The sequence below is a fragment of the Brassica oleracea genome, chromosome C7, assembly GCF_000695525.1.
Source record: "Brassica oleracea var. oleracea cultivar TO1000 chromosome C7, BOL, whole genome shotgun sequence".
Taxonomy (NCBI): domain Eukaryota; kingdom Viridiplantae; phylum Streptophyta; class Magnoliopsida; order Brassicales; family Brassicaceae; genus Brassica; species Brassica oleracea.
This window is the reverse complement of record NC_027754.1, coordinates 4288392-4297001: the sequence shown is the minus strand read 5'-3', so window position 1 is coordinate 4297001 and position 8610 is coordinate 4288392. Positions and strand designations below refer to the sequence as shown.

General features: G+C 40.2%; 1 long non-coding RNA gene across 6 annotated transcripts; it reads right to left on the bottom strand.

Annotated features, from left to right (window-relative positions):
- Positions 1-3626: 3626 nt before the first annotated feature.
- Positions 3627-5364, bottom strand: LOC106301872. 6 transcript variants are annotated; one of them, XR_001262300.1, is made up of 6 exons: positions 5021-5364; positions 4853-4933; positions 4669-4766; positions 4475-4593; positions 4171-4377; positions 3627-4072 (listed from the first exon to the last, which is right to left on the bottom strand). It is a non-coding gene; the product is annotated as an uncharacterized LOC106301872 (long non-coding RNA). The 6 variants fall into 6 exon arrangements; XR_001262302.1 differs by having other exon boundaries at positions 4171-4380; positions 4669-4728; XR_001262298.1 differs by having other exon boundaries at positions 4669-4728.
- Positions 5365-8610: the final 3246 nt, after the last annotated feature.

Below are 8610 nucleotides of genomic sequence, written 5' to 3'. Positions count from 1 at the left end.
GGTCTGTGGGGGTCAAGACGGCCACGTTTATCCTGTCAACCACAAAACAATCCCAAAACCGGGCAGCTACTTCAGGGGTCACAAAACTATGTGTTGCCCCCGAGTCGAACAATACATGTGTGGGTTTACCAGCAACATGTATGGTTCCTGCCACAGTAACCCAATCAACAATATCTCAATCACAAAAATAATAATCAAAATTCTCACAACCATCAATCATCATCCAAAATTTCTAAACGCGCAACCTAGCGATCAAGCAATCTATACTTAACCAGCAGACTAACTAGATTTCAACAACTAAATTTAGTTCAATAAAAAGAGGAGGTTAAGCACCCACAATACCTGTGATGGGACCGCTTGATGGTCCTGCATTGTTTGGGTTTTACACCTAAGGCATAAACCCTACCTCCTAGGTTTTGCTTCTTTGGTGCTGGCTCAATTGCTGGACGGCAAGGAGGAGCTCGGATCGCGAGAGGGGTCGCCGGGATTGGCTTGTTTGGACATGACGATGCATAATGGCTCTTCCTTCCACAGAAGAAACAAGTGACATCTTCCATCCTCAGCGATAAATTTAGTTCAATAAAAAGAGGAGGTTAAGCACCCACAATACCTGTGATGGGACCGCTTGATGGTCCTGCATTGTCTGGATTTTCTACACCTAAGGCATAAACCCTACCTCCTAGGTTTTGCTTCTTTGGTGCTGGCTCAATTGCTGGACGGCAAGGAGGAGCTCGGATCGCGAGAGGGGTCGCCGGGATTGGCTTGTTTGGACATGACGATGCATAATGGCCCTTCCTTCCACAGAAGAAACAAGTGACATCTTCCATCCTCAACGATGAATAACCTTGCTGGGTACTCCGATGTCTGTTGGGACAAAACTTCGAAATGAGTCCCGGTTGATCACATATGTAACACACTCCAGTGTTACTGCGATAATTGGTTTGGCCTCCGAATCTTCGCCCTTTGCCTTTGTTAGACCTTGGACCCTTGCTGAAACTCGGTCTTTCTCCTTGACTAAACTTGGTGTGTCCACCAGAATGCGGTATGGTCTTCCTTTCAGCCTCCAATACAGTCTCAACATTAACAGCTTTTTCCACCAGATCCGATAAGCTGCTAAAGTTGCTTCCAGCTAAACGACTTCCAAGCTTCGGCTTCAATCCGTACATAAAGTTACGGATCATAGTTCACTGCAGGAAATGTGGGTAGTAATAGCGGACGGAAAACGCTATGAGTCATGTATAATAGCGTTTCCTTGTCCGCTCTGACAGCGCCCGTTATAATAGGTCTGACCCTTTTAATAGCGGTTTTTCTTTGTGCTATAATTAAGCTTACAACAGTAGCGCGTTTATGTTCGCAATTGTTAATATTTATAATAACGTTGTACAAATGTTATTAAAACCTAATAATTTGATTTTCCCGATAACAAAGATAGCAAATGTTTTGTGTTATTAATTAGTTTTTAAATAATCTGAAAATTTATTAATAATAATTATGAATTTATTTTTTGTGATAATTAATTCAAAAATTTGTAATAAAAAGAATTTAAATTATTAAAATCAGTTTACAAATAAAATCAATTTTACAAAACTAAACCAGTACATATTAAAAAAAACTAATTAAAACACATTAAACCAAAATCTAATTAACCCTAAACCTAAACCTAAGCTGCCGCCTTCCTCAAGCTCCTTGTTTCACTTCGATCTTCCTCAAGGTTCATCTGTCTCTTCCACTTTCCTCAAGCTTCCGCAGTATCTGAAAAGCACACAAAACAAGTGTTGGTAAATACAATGATTTGAGGACATACACCCATACTTAAGACTGGAACCAATCAGTACAAGATAACTTATCTCAACACCCATACTTAAGCACGATTGTCTTAAAGTCTGCCGTATAGAGCAATGTTTTAGCTGTATAAACCTTCAAGGCAATGAATCAATAGACATAAGCAAAGAAGAAGAAAGTCTCAGTCTTTACTGTCACAATACCTTCAAAGGCTGCACTTGGCATTCCAGTGAGAGACTGCAACATTCGTGTGAGTCTAGACGGAGACAAGTTCGAGACATCTCCTCTGCACAACACCAGTTCTTGCTCACGAGTCACGACCACCACCTTTACCAGGAACAAAAAAATATATTGATAAGCCTTCGTTGGATGAAAGAAGTAGAAATATGTAAACTTGGTCTTTCAGTGAACCAAATGGTCTCTAACTGAAATTAAAACAAGCAGAGCACATTTCAATAATCAAGCTGAGTCTCTTACGAGCATGTAATGAACAAACACATGAAAATTACAGAATGATGAAAACAAATCAGACAAGCTAAAACAATACCTTGCAAACGTTGGGACATAGTTTTGGCAGAGTCATCCCTCTTGGATTTCTGCAACACACATAACTAAAGAAAAGAACTTTAACTTCAAATCAAACCATATAAAGCATAAAACTTTACTTCGCCTTATCAATGACCAGTTTCTTACGAACAAGCTTCCTGTAACAAGAACAAAAAAAAAACACAGAGAGAATAAGAGACATAGAGTGAGAGACAGAGAAGTGATAAGTCGTGGTTATGACGAGCGTGACGGTGGTGGTGGCGACTCCGGTGAAGACGGATCTGAAAAGCGATGGTGGTGGTGACGAGCGATTGGGGATGGGAGAGATGGCGATGGTGGTGATGGTAACGAGCGATGGTGGTGGTGACGTCGCGTCGCGTCGCGTCTTCTCCTTTCTCTACCTTCTACGAACTCCATCTTCTCTCTCTCTCGTTTCTCTGACTCGTAGATCTCAGAAAAAAAATAATTAAAAAAGAATAAAAGAATAATTAATCTCAAGCGTCGATTCAATATCATCCAAGGGTGTAGAAAGTGATCCGTGTCATTAAAAACAAGTAAACCAATAGGAACAAAAGGTGATGATTGACACAAGAATCATTTTAGACCTTTGATCCAAATCAATCAATGGTTCAAAAAAAAAAAACAATACAGATTGTCTTTTTATTTATCTATAACTATTATAAAAATCATCTAAGCTTTAAATACTTTAGTATCATAACTTAAAACTTGAAATCTAAATTTTGTATTTGAAATTTTAATTTTTTTACGGAATTATAATTTATTTAAAAGTTAAGATTCAATGTTTTATGATATATTTAAAAATGAGATATGTAGTTTAGGGGTTAGTGTTAATATTTGGGATTAAGTATATGATTTGAGTTTTTGAATATAGTCGGAGTTTAAATTTAATGTCTCTATTATAGGTTTGTAAAGATTTGATCTACGATTTTGTATGTATAGTTTAAGTTTGGGGTATAGGGTATTAGATATATGGTGTAGATTTAAGATTTAATGTTTGACTTTAAAATGAATAAATTTTGAGTTTTGATTAAGGATCAAGTTTTAAATTTAGATTTTATATTTTAAGCCTAAGGTTTGAAGTATGATATAAGGTTTGAGATTAAGTTTTGGGGTTTGAGGTTTGAAATACTCTTTGGCAGGCAGGGTTTATGTCATAGAATGGAAGCTCATGTAGTTTTGTTGATGTATAGTGTCATTGCATATTTGATGATCAATAATTTTTTGTCTGAGAATTATTCTAGATTTTTTTTCACGAAACAACACTTACCATAAACATATTTGAAAACTCAAACCACATCGATTCAATTATTTAATAAGAAACTTAAATCAAATCAAAACATTAAAAGTGTAAAAAACAAATAAGCTAAGAAAGCTTCGAGTTCCAGCTCTCACATACGTAAATATAAGTTACATTCTCTCAAACCTAAAGTTCTCTTGATGATCTTTTAAGTACTTCAGGAACTCATCATCATGGAGAATGATACTCGTATTGGCAACACCTAAGAAGAGCCAAACCACATTTTCACCCTGTTGGATATTCACAATAGAGGAAACAATACTAGCTCACCCATGAAAACCTCCGCACAACGATGCTCACATCTCCACTGCACGACCACGCCTTGCCTCCTCTGTCGTCAAGATTTATATTTTCTGATTGTGGAAAAAGGGAAAACCCTGCATCTGGTTGACCTCTCAGAATATCCTAACATTTTAAAAGCATATTCTTTTGTTCGTCGCAAAGCAAAAGACAACAGAAGCATCATCAAGCTTCCAAGCATTACACATGGGAAAACAAAATACTTTAGAGTTTAAGATCTTTACATGTCTGGGAGAGCAGAGATAGCACGGGAACAAACATGTGTATTTGAGGGACTCACCCTGTGATCAAACCATCAAAAACACGTCAACGTTCGGATTCATAACCAAGTAACACAAAATGTTTGAGAAAATGGTTTGTTTTTTGGGCCTTATATGTAAAGAGCCAAGAAGCACGCCGCTGCAATTGAGAGTAGTTACTGCACTTTCAGCCTGCTAAATAGAAAAGAAGGATACTTTAAAACCATGGATACAATGGTAAAGTATATGTACTTCAAACAAGTTTTGATAAAGATCAACATTGCTTTACCATGACAAACTCAACGAAACCGATTCTAGTTGAGGATGAAGATAATCTCCCAGAAGCCTCAGACGCTATACCTCTCCACACGCAGCCTCAAAGAGGAGTTTTATGTCCGTTTGAGTGACCTGTAAACTCATCAAAGTTAGCTACTTTATGTTTCATTATAGAGCTGTGAAGGAAAAAAAATCTTAGAGAATCACCTTAGTGTCGATCTTAGTGTAGTAGATTTTTCTCGCACGCATCTCATGCTCATCTTCAGCCTGAGAACCAAAAACAGGACTAGTACTGACTCTTGAGTCTAAAAAGCACATAACTTTCCACTAAGAATGTGATCAAACAGTCAATAACATAAACAACTAAAACCAGCCATGACAAAGAACACACCACAAACAAATATGAACTTGTAGAAGAGACGTAGACCTGCCCAAAGCCGATGAACAAACAATCAAGCTGCTCCTCAGTGACCTAAACCCAAAAAATTAAGATTATATAAGTGAGAATATTGTAAGCCTGTGGAAGAACCATTGAAGAAAGGTGGAAGCTTTTACAAACCTGTTGGTCAATATCAGACACATAGACATAGACAGTTCTTTGAATGACGTCTTCACGCAGAGCTATACTTGTCTGAGGATTCATCTTCTGTTTCTTATAGATTGTTGTGTCCCAGATCTAGGTCAATGACCTCTACAGTTTTAATTTCTGTGCAATTGAAATTGATGAAACGAAGGGATTAAGAAGAAGAAGCTAGAGACGGCAAATGTGATGGTGGTGAAGAGCCACAGAGGAAGACGAAGGAGCCAATTCACCATGGATGAAGGAGTTTGGGAAAGACGAAGAAGAAGAGTCTACAACGACGATAAGCTTTTTTTTTCTTTGTAAAAAGGAAATGACTTAGGCTAAAAAAACAATTCTACCAAACGTATCTTTTGGTGCCAAATGTGAAATTTCACCTGCACTTAGTAAATTAAGGCAGCTAAATTCTTTTTATTTTTCTGCCATAGTAAATATAGCGTTTTAAATTGATAAACGCTATAACAAAAATAAATATTCGTATACGATAGCATAATTGTCATAAACGCTATCATCTAATGCTATTAATACCCACATTTCCTGTAGTGGTTGCTTCATCTTTGCGCCCATCAAAAACGTGTCGCCTCAACCTTGTGAACTCCGACTCATAACTCTTAATGGGCCTATCTCCTTGAAAAAGGTTCATGAACTGGCGCTCCAACCGATGCTTCGCTTCTGGAGGAAAGTATTTCCTCTCAAACTCTCTCTTCAAAGATGGCCACGATGTAATAGTATGTCCACGCTGCCTGTCTATGCTGTCCCACCATCCTGTTGCGTCTCCTTCCAAATAGTACACATCGATCTTCTTCTTGTATTCCTCCGGGCACTCCATGGCTTCAAAATTCTTCTCCATCATAGTAATCCACTTGTCGGCTTCAATAGGATCTGATCCTCCTTTGAACTTGTAGGATCCGATATTCTTCATGGTAGATAATAGCTTGGAAACTTCTGGGGTATGAGTACGCCTGCCTTGGTTACAAAGTGCCTCGGTCATCACGTCATGTAAAAGCTTCAGGGTGTTTTCCGCTTGTTGATCTTGTGGTCCTTCAGTGGCACGGTTCTGATCTGGCCTTGGGTTTGATTGAACGAATTGATCATGTTGATGTCTCCGGTGCCAAATATGACTTGGACTAATGCTGGCCATACTGTTTTCTCTCACTCTAGTCCTGTTACCGTAAACAGGAAAAGATCTTGTTCTCTGTATAGGACTCCTATCATGTTCAAACATCTCACTAACGCCATTTCCATCATCCAGATAAGATCTGTAGCCCAATCCTCCGCCTGTCCAATCCATACCCTCTCCCCATATCCGACCTCATCCATCATCACTTATCCCGCGATTAGCCATCTGCACACAATCAAAAGGGTAAGTCCTATTCCTATTAAACCTACTACGGGAAGCGGCTGGTTTCCTAAACATCTTTTTGTGACTCCTTTGACTCGATAAAATTGTTAAAAAGCACTTGTGTCACGCATGGACGAAACCATGCTCTGATACCACCTCTGTAACACCCCCGAACCGTTCTAGGCATAGGTCGAACCACCGGCCAACAATCAAACAAGAACATGACCGACGGCCCAACCGTCTACCAAGGTTCGGAAGCGCTACAAGACAGGTTAACGGGCGCTCCAGCCAAGGTCACAAAAAGTGCAATTCATGACTAGGCCAGCCCTCCCACTAACATTTCCCGTCAGGTCAAAGCCTAAGGCTTCTCAACCCGTACCTCAACCTGAAGTTGTGTTAGCTCGGACAAGCTAATATCAGAAACAACAAAGCATTTCCACAAAACGTTGATTTTTATTTATCTTATATAATATCTGGTTCACAACACACAAAATATTATACAAGTAGTGGCATGCCATGCGAGAAAAAGTACATACTTATAGTCTGAAAGCGTCTTAAGCAAAAAGATGCAAATCTACACCAGCCGGCCTAGCTTTCCGCGACCTCTACAAGCTCACTACTGGTCACCTGAAACAACAACGAGTGAGGAGTGAGTAATCTAGCATTACTCAGCGAGTTACAATCCCCAACTAACAAATACAACTCCTCGCTATCCCACCCCAAACAATCTAAAGCGAGAGGTTCACCTAACAACAATTCAACCCAATTCAACGAATAATTATAAGCAATATCAGAAATACGCAGTAGGAAAAAAATAGTAAGATAACTAGCATTATGCTAGCTCACCACCAAACTTAATTTCGAAATAAATTAGGGTTTAACAACCCAAAACACGATATAATATATATAACTAACTCGGGCCCCGGTGACGTTAGGTTCCTCCTTCACTATCGGCAATATTCTATCTCCCTACCACAAAGGCCGGAAGAAGGAACTTTCAACCGACCGCGGCCCACAGTCTTTCGGGTCACCGCGCGACAGCCCACAGCCCTTCGGGTCACTGCCACATTACACCGTCGTGTAATACTCAGCCATAAGACATGAACCCGTTTGTCTGAGTCTTCCCGATCCAGCGAATAAGGGGTTTCCTTGAATCCGCTGGGTACGAGGTCTGAAGGAACACTAACTCACCCCTAATATGCCTAGCATTGTGGGTTACACAAATGCTGTCGGCCAAAATATAACCAATACTAAACCCAGTAATATAACCAAGGTTTCATGTAGAAATCACAACACAATCAACCACATTCCAGAATCTAGGATAAAGACTAATTCCAGAATACCTATATCCACAACTTAGCGATATCATCTAAGCATTCAGCATTCGCTAACTAACCAATCAATCTAACCATTAGCATGCTACTACGGTTCTCAAGCAATAACAAGCATGCTATCAACTCAATCAACATATCCTCAACTATTAACTAATCAAACCGTTACTCAGTTAGACCCGGCCTCCTGTCATGATCCAACTTCCAAGTAACGGGAACCTGCATGAAAACAACTCAGCAATCAAATGATCATAACTCACAGTTTTTGGTTGACGGTGGCCTTGACCCCAAACCCGACTTCTGCGATCCGAACCCTTTTTCGACCGTCTCAAGCAGACCCACGTCCCGGTGGCCTTGACCCCAAACCCGACTTCTGCGATCCGAACCCTTTCTCGACCTTCTCAAGCAGACCCACGTCCAGACTGGTTTTGAACTGGTCTTCACTAGATCTGATCTCTCTTCACTTGAACAGAACCTTCTCTAGGTGCTGACTCAAAATCGGTAGAGTAACTTTCTCGAAAACTGCCTAAATCGCTCGAAAACTATCGAAACTCGATCTTTCTTTCTTTGCTTTCTCTCTCACGTTTTAAACTGACTTTGAAGTGATATGTATGTGTTGAAATGAGAGGGGTTCGTGGGATATTTATAGGAATCAGCAACCAATCAGGAACTGGCCGTGTGGCAGCCCGTGTGTCGCTTCGCATGGCTCCGGACGCATGCGCAGCGGCACCTCGTGCTCCACTTGTCTTTCAGCATGGCCTGCTCACATGCAAGGTGACATCACGCCCTCTACCTGTCTGGATGCATGGCCTGGCTCCATGCAAGGAGATACCACGTCCTCCACATGTTAGACCGCATGCTTCGGTTGCATGCATCGCGACATCTCGTGCTTGGCC